The sequence below is a fragment of the Dipodomys merriami genome, unplaced genomic scaffold, assembly GCF_024711535.1.
Source record: "Dipodomys merriami isolate MVZ:Mamm:240054 unplaced genomic scaffold, mDipMer1.0.p SCAF_521, whole genome shotgun sequence".
Classification (NCBI taxonomy): Eukaryota; Metazoa; Chordata; class Mammalia; order Rodentia; family Heteromyidae; genus Dipodomys; species Dipodomys merriami.
The window spans coordinates 574,091-590,481 of record NW_027206093.1 but is presented as its reverse complement, the minus strand read 5'-3'; the positions used below and the strand labels follow the sequence as shown (position 1 = coordinate 590,481).

Sequence of the window (16,391 nt, the reverse complement as noted above, 5' to 3'; positions counted from 1 at the left end):
GCTGAAGAGCTCAGGGACAGGGTTCAGGCTCAGAGTTCATGTCCCAGGACTGACAAAAAAAAAAGATGAGAGCTGAGCTTTGGGGACTACAGGCATGAACCACCAGTGCATCTTTTGGTAAGTAGTGATCAGTCAGTGCTTTAGTCAAGCACCAGTGACTCATGCCTGTAATTCCAGCTACTCAGGAAGCTGAGATCTGAAGGTCAAGATTTGAAGCCAGCTTCAGCAGGAAACTCCGTGAAACATTAATCTCCAGTTAACTACCAAAAAGCTGCAAGTGGATCTGTGGCTCCAGTGGCAGAGCTCTAGTCTTGAGCTACAAAGCTAAGGGACGGTGCCTGGGCTGAGTCCAAGCCCCAGTACTGGCACAAATAGATAAATAAATAAAAAATATATAATCTTAGCGAGGGTAACTGGATTTCAGAAGAGTATAAGGCTTTGAATAGAATTGCTGCTTAGATAGCCAGGGTGAACACGCTAATGGCCTGGCATTGGATGGAGAAGATAGCTTCCTGATGGGAGATGTTTCCATAATGCCCACTAAAGTGGGACCCAGTGCTACTACAAGGTCAACCAGCTAAGAACCATACTGCACAGTATATGCTTTGACACTGCACAGCCCCTGACTGCTTTTGTCAGGTTCAGAAAACCAGTGAGAGTGGGCACTGCTGAGTCTCCAAGAGTCAGATCCAAGAGACAAGGCCCAAGTGAATGCTGCATAAGGAGGATGGAGACTCAAGTACCTGCATCCCAGCAGCTGCCACAGCAGAGGCAGTAGTCAGAGCTCTTCCTACAGAGCCCTTAGGGAGGTGCTGCTTGGGGGACAGTGTCTAGGGAGCCTAGGCAAACTCATCCATTCTTTTAGTCAGCCATCATTCATTTGAGTGCTGTCAATAAGACAGAGATGCTTTCTTCATGGAAGTAAAATCAGAACCATCTGTTTAGAGTACACATCTGGAGAGCAATCATCTTGCTCCTGATGGTGTTTCCTTCTTTTTCAACACATGACAGGCAGGAAGTGAGACCTTGTCCATGGTCTTCATTATGACCAGAACTTCACCTCCCCCTTTTTGATGGTGAAGCAGATGGGAGCAGAATGGAAGAGTAGAACATTCTACTCTTCCCAAGGTCTTGAGACTCCATGAGCTGCCTACGGACAGCATTCAGACATGTTGGGTGGTGTGACAGGAGTGTCAATGATGCAATTCAAATTATGCTGGGCTGCTAATGAGCTAATGTATCTTTATTATGCATCAAACACTGGAATACATTCAGTACCTACAATATCTCAGGCCTTCCCCATGCATGCTACATTAAAATCACTATAATAGAAGAAGCTCATAACTCATACTTATCCAACTACTCCTGTGACTTGACCTTAAATTGATCTGTAAAACCAACTGTGACTCCTATCCTAGGGCTCCTGGAGAGTGACTTAATGGAGGAATACAAACTAGTCTCATAGCAACCCAGGAATGGTTTTGGTCCTTATTCTACTATGTTGTCACTGTAGGGAAGGTACCCACCTCACCTCTGGTTCCACTCTTGGAAATGGACCTGAGGAAAATTATTCAACAGAACTAAAAAAAAAACTGCACATTTGAAGAGATTCACTGTTACTAAATGGAAACTTAGCACAGAGTAAAGTTAAAAAAAAAGACTAAACAAATTTAGTAGTTTGAATTTCTATGCTATTCTATTGGTCTCTCTCGCTTTAAAAATTTATCAGTTTTGGGGCTTAAACTCTGGGCCTGGGTGCTATCCTTCAGCTCTTTCAGCTCAAGGCTAGTGCTCTACCACTTGAGCCACAGTGACACTTCAGGTTTTCTGGTAGTTAATTAGAGATAAGAATCCCATGGACTTTCCTGCCTGGACTGGCTTTGAACCATGATCCTCAGATCTCAGTCTCCTGAGTAGCTAGGATTACAGGTGTGAGCCACTGATGCTTGGGCTATTGGTCTCTTTTTATTTTATGAAATGATCTTATTTTATTATAATGAAATACTGGAGGCTAGGTAACTTTTATGAGGAAGTTTCTGGAAGTTCAGCCCAGTGCCAACATTTACTCAACTCTAGTGAGGAGCTCATAGTTGCTGGTATAAAAATGGAGGGATCATGTGTAGAAGGAAGGGATCACATCAACAGACAGGAACTGGCAAGATGGAGGACCCATCATCCCTTCTAAAGGCATGGCCCCCAACTTACTTAAGAACCTCTCATAAGGTCCTACCTTGTAAAATTTGATCACCTCAACATGACTACACCAAACTTCCAACACCTGAACCCCTAGGTAACAAACCACATCCGAACCATAGCAGTGGCATATTACACAGCCATTAGAAATGATAATAACAATACATTGGCAGGTGAAAGTGTTTTTATATGATAAGTGGTACAGGAGGGCTATAAATAGCCACACACATTTTGTCAATCAGTAAATATTTATGTATGTTGAAGGCTGTTTTTTTTTTAATAAAAGATACTGTAGAATGGTAGGATATAGGTAATTTTGTTATTTTATAAGCTAGAGTTAATGAGGGATGTAATTTTTTTGTTTTCATGGAAAAATTGTATTTATCACTCTCATTCAAAAGCAGTTTTTAAAAGAAAACATAAAAATGAAGTTAAAAAATTTGTGCTCAACCAAAGTTGCCAGGTCTAATAACAGAATATTTTATCAAAAGTAAGGCAACAACCCAAGATATGTCATCAAAGATTTCTCCACTCCCCCAACTAGTAAACAGAATGAATCTGCCTAGTGGCAAATACTATTTCATTCAGATTCATCATGTTTGAAATCTTTAGGGACAGAAGTAATAAAGATGTGATCTTCATTCTTCATTAGACTCTTAGAACACTTGAAGGAAAATAGTTTCCAAAGCACAACAAGGTAAAGATATCTTTTAAAAAGATATTCAGTGTTCGGGCTAGGAAGTGGCTCAGTGGTAGAGTGCTTGCCTTGCATGCCTGAGGCCCTGGGTTCAATTCCTCAGCACCACATAAGCAAAAAGCTGGAAGTGGGGCTGTGGCTCAAGTGGTAGAGCACTAGCCTTCAGCTGAAGAGCTGAGGGACAGTGCCCAGGCCCAGAGTTCAGGACCCACGACCGGACCCAAAAAAAAAAAAAAAAAAAGATATTCAGTGTTCAAAATTCAAGAATGCAGTATCGATACACGCTGGGTATTAGTGAATATATGCAATACAGTGGTAGCGTTAGTACATTTTCCATTCCATATCATCAGGAGGATTGATTTCAACTCTCCTTTTACCTCCATATGACCAATTGGTACTCAAAACTGTACCACTAGACTCCATAAGTGATTTGTTCATGGAACGTTTCACTTCATCAGAGCCATCTGAATAGATTTGCTGAAAGCTGCATCGCCCTCCAACTTCTCATTCTTTTCTTCTTTGTTGATTTCACCAACCAATGTATCCCAATTTCTTTTCTTTTTTTTTTTTTGGGTCCGGTCATGGGGCCTGAACTCTGGGCCTGGGCGCTGTCCCTCAGCATTTCAGCTCAAGGCTAGTGCTCTACCACTTGAGTCACAGCACCACTTCCGGCTTTTTTCTTTTTTCTTGTGTGGTGCTGAGGAATCGAACCCAGGGCCTCATGCATGTAAGGCAAACACTCTACCACTGAGCCACCTTCCCAGCCCCCCAATTTCTTATATAATGAGATGATGATGAATATAGGTTATTTACATCTGCTATAAACTTTTTTGGTGTGGGCACATATCCTTGCCCCCTTAGTTTTTCCTCTCTCACCAAAGCAGATAACTCTTTTTTTTTTTTTTTAATTGTATTTTATTTTATTTGGGAACATACTGTACAGAGGGGCTACAATTACATGGGCAGGCTAATGCATACATTTCTTACCAAGCATTGCAGCCTCCTCCTTTGTTTACCCTTCACTTCCCTTCCCCGCCTCCCCCCTCCCCCCACCCAATTTTACCCCCCTCCCCCCACTCAATTATACCCCCCTCCCCCCCCCCACACCGACATTGTAAAGCTGGTTTTGACATGACATTTTGTACTTCTCATTGTTGCAACAGGTCCACCTGAATCCTTAAACGACTTGTTTGTCCCCATCTCCTCTACATGTTATACTGACATCAAATATAGTGAAAGCGGGAGTTACACTGTGGGGGAGGGACATACAAAGCAACAAAGAAATAATCTTGTAAAAAGCAGATAACTCTTTTTCAGAAACTTCAGAGAATTTACGTCATTCTTCTGAACATTCTTTATCACAAGTGTAATGATTGCTTGACATTCTGTCTGATACCAATCATACTTGATTTTTGACTGCGTCCACTGGGATGCAGATTGATTCACCTCAGATTCTGTTCCATTCTGACACTGAAATCTGCATCTGCACTTAATTTCTGTCTTTCTGTAAAACGTTCTAGAGCAACAGCATAGTTTTTTTTCCTATAGTATTCACATATTCCTTTTCTTAGTATAGCAGTGGCATTATTTGGATTGAGTCTCTTGAACTCAACTTTGCATCAGCAATGACACCACAGTATTTTCTAAGAAGAATGTGACAATAAACTCTCTGACAATAATACTGTGCATCATCAGGATTCTGTTCTAAGACCTTAGTTAGCTCCTCCAAGGCCACCTGGGAGTCCTCGTCAATTAGAGCATCAGAGAAGCTTGGGAAAAACTGCTGGGCAGTTGCAGGTCCTGCTGCAGCCGCTATTATCTCTAAGTCACTGTGACTGATGCAGAGTCAGCCACTAACAGGGTAAAGAGTTCTGTTGCCACCCAAGTGGGAAACTTCTAGATGGATGTAATTTTAAAGCTTGCTAAAAGAAGGGACATATATGCAACACAAATGATGTGTAGGGCACACATGTAACACATACACAACATGCATGACATGTATGTGACATAAACAACATACATGGCGTAAATGGCACACATGCCCACCACATATGACACGAGACATGCAACACATGATATAGGTGACACACATGACACAGGACACATGAGATGCATGACATGCATGCGACATACATTGTATATGCCACATGTGCCACAACGACACACATGGCATATCACGTGTCTTGTCACATGTGCCATACACAATGCAACCCTTGTCACACATGACACACGACACAGGCGACACATGATGCATGCCACATGTGACACATGTGATATGGGACATGCATGCCACATATGTCATGCATACAATGCACGTCACACATTACACACATGGAATATTGGTATGCATGACATATATGACATAGGCGACACTACACACAGCAACGTACCATGCATGACAAATATGGCATAGTTCACACATGTCATGTGTTGTACATGTCACACATGACACACATGACACCTGACATGTCACACATGACACGCAACAAACGTGACATGCAGCATGCATGCCAGGCACACAAGACCTATATGACATACATGGCACACATGGCAGCCTACATGATATTCTACATACACCGAATATATGTGGCATACACAACACATATGCGATACATACCTGCTGGTTCTTTCAATTAGTAATTGAGATGTTGAAATTCTAGGTATTATAAGGAATCTATTTCTTTTTGTAGTTCTGTCATTTTTTTCCCTTATACATTTGGTAGTTTACTGGGCACATGTGAATTAAAGCCTTTTATATCTACTTGCACATGTATATATACATATTATTAATTTTTATTATGCAATGTCTCTTTCTAACTCATGATTTTTTTCTTGCTCTGAAGTCTGATTTGCTTGAAATTAATAAAGGCTCTCAGCTCTGTTCTATTTTTTTTTTAAAGGGGAAAAATCTTCAGACTATCAAGTAACTTCATGATTAACCATTCCTCACCCTCAAAATGACATGTGGGGTCTTCATGTATCTGAGTGGCTTTGGAATGATAAGCAACCTGTCCACTCATGGGTCATCACTTAGAACAGAATCCTTTGGGGCTGTAAGCCAAGAGCCAGCATTAGCTAAGCTTCCTGATAACCTAATGCGAATTCATATTTGAGGACTGCTGTTCTAGAAGTTCTCAGAATCACATGGTAAACATATGACAGGAGGCAAAACACTGATATGCTTTCATGAGAATTAGGACAAGTCTCTGAAAACTAATTCATTCAGGAGTCAATTCACTAGATTTTTAAAAATTTACCAAATTTGTTAATTTTCCAGAATTTTGCCTTAAACAACAATCTGTTCAAATACATTTAGTGTCTGTATTATTTATGAACATATGATTATTGTCTCTTTGAATGTTAGTAACTATGCACTAGAAATATGTTCTGAAATCAAACATGGTCTAAATTCCCGGTATATGTCTAAATTCCCAGCATCTGGGAAGTAGAGGCAGGGATATAAAGTCTGAGGCCAACCTTGGCCATATTGTGAGTCTCTATCTCAGAAAACAAAGCATGAGAAAAACAATGCATTATTTTATTGAGTATTCTCACAAATGCCTTCATAAGAAAAATGTGTTATTTAAAGTAACATATTTAAGGCTGGAAAGGTGGCTCAGTGGTAGAGTACTTGCCTTGCATGCCTGAGGCCCTGGGTTCGATTCCTCAGCACCACATAAGCAAAAAGAAAAAAGCCGGAGTGGCGCTGTGGCTCAAGTGATAGAGAGCTAGCCTTGAGCTGAAGAGCTGAGGGACAGCACCCAGGCCCAGAGTTCAGGCCCCACGACCCAAAAAAAAAAAAAAAAAAAAAAAAAAAAAAAATATATATATATATATATATATATTTAAAAGAAAAACATGTCCATAAGAAGACTGTGTAAATAAGAAAAGGAAATCATGCTAGCATTTAAATTTCTGACAAATTCAATATTCCCTAAATGACTGTTCAGGAAAACATTCACTCAGAATAGTTAAGGAGTTACTGTGAAATTGTGAATTTAGTGACCTTAAAGAATTGCTGTTCAGCAAGTTTTTTCCTATGAGCATTCAATTTGAAGACTTGACCTAGAATCCCCTCAAAAGGCCCAAGGTCCCCCACCCCTGCTGAGGTTCAAGGGCAGAATGGAGGGCTTGGAAGCTGAGCAAGGGGTGAAAGGATGCAAAAGAATATCATCCCTGAGGTCCAGATGCTCTTCCGTAGGGTCCAAAGCCAGTGGTAGTTTTCTCCTGTCATCATCCAGTCCAGCCTGGAGCCCCCTGACTCTGCTTTCATTACAGAGGAAAACAGCCTTTCCTTGTCTCTCCTTGTTTTGGCCATACTGAGGTCTGAACTCAGAGCCTTGTCTTCACTAGGCAAAGACTGGACCCCTTGAGCCGCATGTGTAACCCCTTTGATTTTTAAAGATGTGAGATGAGTACTTTTGGGAATTGAAAAAAAGGGGGTATTGCTTTGCATTTAATTGGAGAAGGGGGGACAGGGTTTTCCTAATTCACATAAGAGCAAATTGGTGTCTTGCTCTGCCTCTTTGAAGAACCTTGTCCCCTGTCTCTTTGTTCCCTTGTCCTCCTTATGGCTCTCCTATAGCTCTGTTACATATGCAAATCACACCTGGATACCATGTCAGGGAGCATCTAGTGAAAGAACCTTCCAAAGAAGACCATAATGATGTCACTTGACAGACTTAGATCATCACGACCTTATTTATTATACGCTTTCTGTGAGAGACAGTGAATTTACCCATGTCTATCCATGCTCATTGGATTCTCATAAAACCCTATAAAGAGATATTATTGCTAATTTGTAAATGAGGAAATTGAGACACAGAGATGCCAAGTCACTTGTTTGAGGTCTTGTGGATAGCAAGTTGAGCTTTGAAAACAAGCAGGCTGCTCCAGAGCTTCTGCCTTCCTTGGTTAAAAATTATTGCCTGATGACTGTTTGCCCTAGCAAAGTTCTTGAAGACAGGTATTTTGGAGAAAAAGAGGTGGTATAGAAAGAGATGTACTCTAGGTGGCCTGCCAGGAGCTTATTGAAAATGTTTATGCTGGACCAAAGGCATTCAAGTGGGTCCACAGCAGATAAAAGCAAGTGATTCTTTGCTGAATCAAAAATGATTCAACAATACAGGTTCTGAGTCATGGTGTAGCTCAGTGGCAGAGTGCTTGCCTAGCATGTGCAAGGAAGGCCCTGGGTTTGAACCCCAGCACCTGCTGTCTGTCTATCTGTCTGTCTCTTTCTCTCTCTCTCTCTCTCTCTTACACACACACACACACACACACAACACACACACACACACACACACACGTACAGATCCTGAGAAACTAGTCTGATTGAGTGGGATAGAACCCATCAAAAATGGGCTGCTGCTTTCTATGAAGGGCTGCTAGAGAACATAGAGAATTCCCACTGAAATCTGAATTCCAACAACAAAATTTTAATGTCAACATATTTTAAGTATCACAGAGATTTATTATAAAGTTTTGGTTGTTACTGTGGACTTGAAATTCAAATTTAATCAAGACTCTGGGATTTTAATTTGCTAAATCTAGCAATCCAAATTCTTTGGTGAGATAGCTTATAACTCAAGCAGTGTGCTTAAAAAGAACTGATCAAGAAGTACAGATGAGGCCTTGGTTGGAGAAGGAAGAATTGTAGATGTAAACCCAAGGAAGTGGCCTGATGTTGGCAAGTCACAAACCCAGAAGATGCTCTGTGAGGCACAAACTCCTGGGTAGGTGGGGAAGGGCTGGGAGGGTGTAGAGGGTGGGGATGGTTAGCTGTCTAGAGGAGACTACTTCAGGAGAGGTCAGCACAAGGGAGGGACTTGGATGTCCTGAAATCCTGATAAGAGATTTTGCCTAATGTCATTTGGACAAGGATAGGGGATGAATCAAGCAGGATTTTAAGAAGGCTAATTTGGGGTGGCAGGTAGAATTGGCAGAGACAGAGGGTAGGGAGGGATGGGGAACTAAAACCCAGAGTCTCTGTTGAGGGTGAGCTGTGTGTGGAGGAAAGATGACCCAAAGGACAATTCAAAGGAATGCCCTCATCTTTCAAGTAGAGTAGGTAGGTGTCCATCTGGAGGGTAGAAGGCTTGTAAGAGCTGTGTCTCTCAGTGAGAGAACTGCAACCTACTGGTCTAGGGAGGAAGAAGTGGCCATGGGTACAGAATTTCAGAGGGAAGATTTTCATCAAAGGTACATCTTGTTCTATTGCATCCTCTCCTGTACACACACACACACACACACACACACACACACACACACACACACACACACACACACACACACACACACACCCCACTCTGTGCTTATTAGATTTGTATAGATTTTCAAAAAAAGTGAACACTTGTTTCTATTTCAAATAATATTTATTAAGGATGCATTTTAGCTTTTCAGTTTTATTTGTGCTTTTCTGGGTGACTTGTTACTTTAAAAACATCCATTCATTTGCCAAGGCTGTGATTGGCTTGGTTGTAACACCCCCTCCCTCTCCTGCCTTTTTTTTTTTTTTTTTTTTTGCATCCTTGCAGCTCAGCCAACCCTTATTTCTCGTATTAAAAAATTAAAAAAAAACAAAAAACAAAATGAAACCCCCAAAACTTGGAGAGCCTCTAGAGAAAGCTCCTTTGGCCACAGGAGATGACTTTTGTGTGGCTCTGGCGTCCAGCCTGTCCTGAAAAGCTTGCTCAGCTGTTCTAGGCTTCCTGGCAAAGCCACTTGGCAGGAAAGGCAAGGCCCAGACAGGTTGGAAATGAAAACTCTCAGGTCTTTCCTGGGACTGGGTGGGAGGGGCGGGGGACGGAGTCTCCTCCAGCCAGGGTTGAGCCTGGGTACCAGAGCTCCAGATCTCCATCAGATCTCCCTTGCCCTGGGGGCCAGGCTGGTCTAACTGCCCTGGTGCTCTTCCAAAGTAGCCTGGAGGGAAGGTGCTGTGAGCCAGTCTTCAGTGACTCTTATGTGGACCTAGGACTGTGTGCTTCCTGACTATATCTTGGTTTAGAGGCATGTACTTTCTTTGTGACCGTGTTCTGAACAGGGGAAACTCTTGTCTTCCCCATGGAACTGATTATGGCCTACGTGTACCTGAGCTTGGGTCTCTCGTGGGAACAAAGGCTAGCTTGCCTACACTAGCTGCTGGTTGGCCAACACCTCAGAGTAACCTGCATTTCAGTAGTGAGGTGTATTTGTACCCTACATAAATGGCCATTCATCTTCATGTTGTCAGCCTGTGTTTCTATGGTAATAGACCCTCCTTACTTTCATTCCCCTCACTCACGTGTAATGCCCTGCTGCCCACCAGGGCTCCTATGTCAGCCACACACACCTGAGACCTTTGCCTATGTGTGGGACATGAGCACCTGTCTCTAGTAATGTTCCTCCATCTGCTTCTTTACCTGCTGCATAGGACATTTGCCAGAACTTGCTTCAAAGCCACACCCTTGTGAAGCCTGCCAGATGCTTCCTTCCTTTGACCCTTTCTTAAGGGTTCTTTTCGGTCCCTTTTCTGGAGAGAAAGTACTTATATTGGTGCTTCCAGATGAAGTTTTGAACTTGATTTCTGATCCAGCCTGGACATCCTCAACACGGGGTTTATCATCAGCCTGTCTTTTGGGGATGACAACCTGCTGGGGTTCTGTGCTCCTTGTCAGCTGGGCTGATGACCAAGCAAAAGTGCCAATGTCAGGGCCTATATCCCATTCATGGTGGTCTCTGGCTGTTCTCAGCCTCTGTATTCCCCTGTTACCACTGGGAGGCCTTCATGACTACTCCTTGGCCTAGCAGCCCTTTAGCCCATTGATCCTAATTGCCAGCAGCTGGACCAAGCTGCCTTCCCAAGATGCCTTCCCAAGATGCAGTGAGCGGCTGGGTGTTGCTTTTCCCAGAGAATTTTGGGAGGACATCCCTGCCAAGCCTGGAGAAGGGTGAGTTGGGGAGGAAGGCCCAGCAGAAGGCAAGGAGGTGGGGTTGAGTGGGGGAATCCAGGAAGTTCACTCTATCACTCTATTGCCCACAGGAGAGGCTCTCAGAGTGTGTGGATGTGTATTTGTCAGTGATTGGAGACATTCTTGTCACAACTGGCAAGGGGATGGCATCTAGTGTGGATGTTAGGGGTTGGGATGTTGCCAACCATCTTCCAGTGCCCCACAAGAATTACCCAACCCCAGGTGTCAAATGCTGAAGCGAAAATCCCTGAGAGTCAGGATCAGCTGCGTTGGAGGCCTTCTGTTTGAGAGGTAGACAAATTGGCTTCCAGGAACAGAGGGCAGCAGAGTTCTCAGGGCCAATCTGCAGCCTTCTCTATCCCTTCCAGGCCCTCCCATGGAGCTATGGTTTCTGGCATTGATTCTTGTTCTCTCTGCCCACAGCCATGGTCACCTCACTTCTCAATGGTGCCTGATGGGGATCGTTTCTATGGTCAGTGGATGGCAGATGCTGGGAAATCTTCTAGTTCTTTTATTTGGTTCCATGTTAGCTACAGTCTCAGACAGGGGTCAAGGGATGTGTTACCGTTACGTTGTGTGGGATGGCTAGAGTGGTGCACACTTGCAAGCCGTTGTTTGGGAGGTAAAGACTGGGAAGGACTCAGTTACAGGCTATTCCACCTAAACCCTCTAGGAGTGGAGATCACATTCCAACCAATGCTGGCCTGCCTGCAATCCCAGCTACACAGGAAACATATGTGGAGTAATTTCAGTCTGAGGCTACCCTAGGCAAAACATGACTCTATCTAGAAAGTAACTAAAACAAAAAGAGTTGGGGGTGTGGTTCCAATGACAGAGCACCTACCTAGCAAGAAAAGAGCCTGTGAAAAAAGGCTGTGTGTTGGGCTGGGAAGGTGGCTCAGTGGTAGAGTGCTTGCCTTGCATGCATGAGGCCCTGGGTTCGATTCCTCAGTACCACATAAGCAGAAAAAGCCGGAAGTGGTGCTGTGGCTCAAGTGGTAGTGTGCTCGCTGTGAGCTGAAGAGTTCAGGGACAGCGCCCAGGACCAGAGTTCAGGCCCCATGACTGGAAAAAAAGAAAAAAGAAAAAAAGAAAAATGGCCATGCGTAAAGGATCATTCTTCCCCCTTACATAACAACCATAGCACAGACTACGATGCACTGCTCATTTCATTTGTAGCAATAACCTGCTTGTGCATTATATGATATCACTGTCACAACCCTACTAGGTAGTTAGCATTATTATTCCCCATGACAGGATTTGTCCAATTCGCAAAAATAAAAATAAGTGGTGCTAAGGTTGGAACCACGTCTTGGACCCCATCCCCCAAATCGGTTATTAGAAAATTCTCAGAGTTCTTCCAGAGTGCCGGAGGAGCATTTGTAGTGACCAGTGACTCGATGGGCTCTCATTCCCTGTGCCAGTGTGAGGGGCTAAAATAGATATCTGCTTTGGGCAGGTGGAATAGGGCAGGGCTTGGGAGAGAAGAGGGCACAACAGGGCACAGCTGTGTCTCATGAAGGGGTGACTAACACTCAGTGTGGCAAGTCAGTCTGGTTCGGCTGGGAAGTTCTTTCCCTCCCTGGCCATATCCTACTGGGGAAAGCCTGACAATGTTCCTGAAGCTGATGAAGCTGCCGGAAGGGAAGCTGCTCTTTGCTCTTTAGGATCTAGAGAAAGCCGACCCTTCTCTGTCCATGTGTCTGTCCATGCGGGAAAGTCTTGCTGGACTACGAGACTGCTGGCTGCTGGCATGGAGGCTGCAGAAGGCAAGCAGTCAACAGGAAATGGTTAAGTAGGAGCAGATGGAGCACTGGTCCTGGAGCAGAGGAGGAAATAACTGAGCGATGGAAGGGACACACAGGAATGCCTTTGCCTCCTCCCTGAGGCTCTAGTAAAGAGTCAGGGCCACCCTCTTCTCCTGCCTCACACAGTGGGTGCCTAGCCGGGCAGTGCCTGCTCTCCTGTTGCTCTCCTCAGCTGTGCCTGGGGCTAGAGAGAGAAGGCCCAAGGATCCAGGCACCAGACGCCTTAGGGCAAGGAGGAGAGTTCTTCTCTGGAGGGCCCTTTCTAGGGCCCAGGCTGTGAAGGGGCTGTAGGAGATGGTTTCCCTCTTCTGGTTCTTAGCTCCCTAGAGAGTGCTCTGGGCCTCCCAGAAACATTCTACCCCTCCCAGGTAGAGTACACAGCCAGCTTGTGACCTGGACCTGCACAAGGGCTGTACACAACAGACTTTGTTCCTGTTCCCCATAAGGGGTGTCTAGAGAGGTGAGGAACCTGAGGTCAGGAAAGTGGCCTTGAGCAGGATTAGAAACCTTCTCTGCCTCCAGGCTGCTCCCCCGAGCTTCCTTCCATACCCCAAGCCAATTCTCACGTTCAGGAGTCCTCTCTACTTGCAGGGCTCCATTCCACGCTGAAATAAAACAAGTGATGTTACTGGTCCTTTCTTGGCCTCCGTCTCGGGGAGATGTCCCTTCAAGGATGAATAGTTCTGCCTCTCAGGCCTGGGACACATCCTGCCATCTTGCAAGTGGGCTCCATCCCTGAAGTTCAGAGGCCTGGTTGCCCAGGACCTTGGGGCAGCACAGGTGTGAACTCCTGGCCCGGGTCCCAGCAGGAGGGATCCCCATGTTGGGTGTGTTGAGTGGTACACATGGACATGGAGGCGGGAGTCACATCTTCTCAGTGCCCATTGGCACTTACCAGCTGCTACTTGTTCCCTAGAGTGAGGGGCCTAGGAACAGCAGCTCTGTCACGGGCTGAGTCTGTCTGTGTGTGTGTGTGGGGGGGGACAGGACTAGGGGAATTGTGGGCCTCAAAGGCATCTCAATTGTCAACTAAATATAACAACCCACATTTCCTTGGGTATACATCCCATTCTGTTTGTTTATAGGATGCATTTAAACAAGTACATGTATTTATTTATATATTGACTCATATAATCCCTAATATAACCCCTTATTTTGCTTTTTTAAAAAAAAATACTAAATTGCCTTCATACAAGTAGTTTCCTATACTCTGAGTTCAAGTCTGGGCAGTCTGATTCTCAAGTTCACTCTCTGACCATTATACTATACTTCTGGGCAAAGTGACTTCTGAGGAGGCCAGGCCAGGGACCACCAGTGGTTAAAGGCTTGAAGACTTGACATGGCTAAGTAAAAGCTGAGTGCTGTCAGCATATTGGTATTCCTAGGACGCAGGTATGGCAGGAGACGACTGTCAAGGTTTGTATCACAAGGACCCGCAAGACAGAAATGGCCCTGAGCCTTGTCCAACTTTTGGCCCTGGCCTAAAAAAACCTCAGTGTAGAGGAGGGAGGACCTTAAAAACAGTACAACTAGGTTCCGCACTGCCTGATTTTAAGAGTTACTAGAAAGCGAGACAGTGGAATAATTAAATGGTAAACATTTCTAACAATGGGAAAGAAAGGAGAGTGAAGAAATACAGCTGCACATGCAAAGTCAGAGGATCTGTAACAATGCAAAAATTCAATAGACAGGGCTTAAAAACTAGTGCTAGAAAATTTAAATGTCCATATGTGGAAAATAAAAAAGGAGAAGGAGCGGGAAGAAGAGGAAGAGTAAGCAAAGGAGGGGGAAGACAAGAGGGAGCAGGAGAGGGACAGGAAGGAAAAGGAGGAGGAGCAGGAAGAGAAGAATGAGGAGGAGGAGGAAATAAAAAGAAGGAGAAAGAGGAGGAGGAGACAGTGGCAGGAGACAGTGGCAACATGAAAACATTGGCCTATAGTCCCAAATAAATCAAGACATAAATGTTAACTTCACAGTATAAAAGACAAACTGGCACTGTTGGTTCATGCCTGTAATCATAGCTAATGACTGGGCTGAGATCTGAGAATCAAGGTTCAAAGCCAATCAGTGCAGGAAAGTTCATGAGACTCTTATCTCCAGTTAACCACCAAAGAGCCAGAAGTAGAGTTATGGCTCAAGTTTTAGAGTTCCAGCCTTGAGCAAAAAAGCTAAAGGACAGTGCTTAGGCCTTGACTTTAAGCCTAGTACCAATGCAAAAATAAGTATAAAAGAAAACTGTAGTGTATGAAAGAAAAAATAAAACTATAAAAGGAGAAAAAGTCAAACATAGGAAAATGGCATTTGTGATTTGGACTAAACAAGAATTTCTTGGATTATGATGCTGAAAACACAACCCACTAAAAAGTGATCAATTTTATTTCATCACAATGGAAAACTTCTGTTTTTCCTGTTAAAAAGATGAAGGAAAATATATTTGCAAAAGCCTATTTTGATAGAAAACTTGTATGTACTATATATATATATATATATATATATATATATATATATATATATATATTTAAAAACCCTCAGAATTCAATAAGAAGAAAACAATCCTATTTTTTTAATGGGCCAGATATTTAAGCATACTTTCATCAAAGAAGATGTGAATGGCAACCACTTTCGAAGTGGCTGAAATAAAAGATCCCACAAATAATAAAAGTATTGGATGCTGGAAACTATATGGAGCAACTGGAACTCTCATACATTGGGCAGGAGGGTAAAATAGTATCTTTGCTTTGGAAAAGGTTCCAGCGATACCACTCTTAGGTATTTACCAAGTTAAATGAAAACATGTCTACACAAAAACTTATATACAGATGTTAACAATGGCTCTAATTAGAATAGCCTCAAATGGTAATGAGTCCAATGTCCTTTGATTACTGAATGAATAAGTCTCTGTTATGCATCTGTGTAGTGGAACACTGCTCATCAATGAACATGAACTTCTGAATTTAACATAACCTGAGTGAGCCTCAAGTACACTGGGCCAAGTAAAAGCAGGTCCTCTCTCTGGTGGCTGTGTATGTATGGTATGGTTCTGTTGATAGGACATTTTGGAAAAGACAAAACTAAAAAGAGGAAATAAACTCATAATCAGTTTTGAGGGTCTGGGCTGGGGGAAGAGTTTGACTATAAAGAAACATTGCAGAATCTGAGGATTATGGAATACTTTTGGTGTCTTTATTGTGGTGATGGTTATATAACCGCATACATTTAAAACTCACAGAAGTAGAGTTTAAAATGGATGAATTTACTGGGTGCCAGTGGCTTATGCCTGTAACCCTAGCTACTCAGGAAGTTAAGATCTGAGGATTGAGGTTCAAAGCCAGCCTGCACTGGAAAGTCCATGAGACTCTTATCTCCAATGAAACTACCCCCAAAAAAGCTGAAAGTAGAGCTCTGGCTCAAATGATAGAGCACTAGTCTTGAGTAAGAAAACTCAGGATCAGTGCCCAAGCCCTGGAACCTACAGAGCAGGGGGGGAAAGGGGAAGGAGTTTTATTGTATGTAAATTCTGCCTCAATAAACTGACTTAAAAATTATAAAACAGCATGGTGCCTGGGGCTCATGCCTATAATCCTAACTACTCAGGAGGCTGAAATCTGCGTATTACAGTTCAAAGCCAGTCCAGGCAGGAAAGTCATGAAACTCTTATCTCCAATTAACCACCAGAAAACCAGAAGTGGTAAAGCGCTCACCTTGAGCTGAAGAGCTGAGGGACAGCGCTCAGTCCCAGGCCCAAGT

General features: G+C 43.5%; 1 pseudogene; it reads right to left on the bottom strand.

Moving 5' to 3' along the window:
• Positions 1–3,211: 3,211 nt before the first annotated feature.
• LOC138811383 (protein SGT1 homolog) overlaps positions 3,212–16,391 on the bottom strand; it is a 55,046-nt pseudogene continuing 41,866 nt past the window's right edge.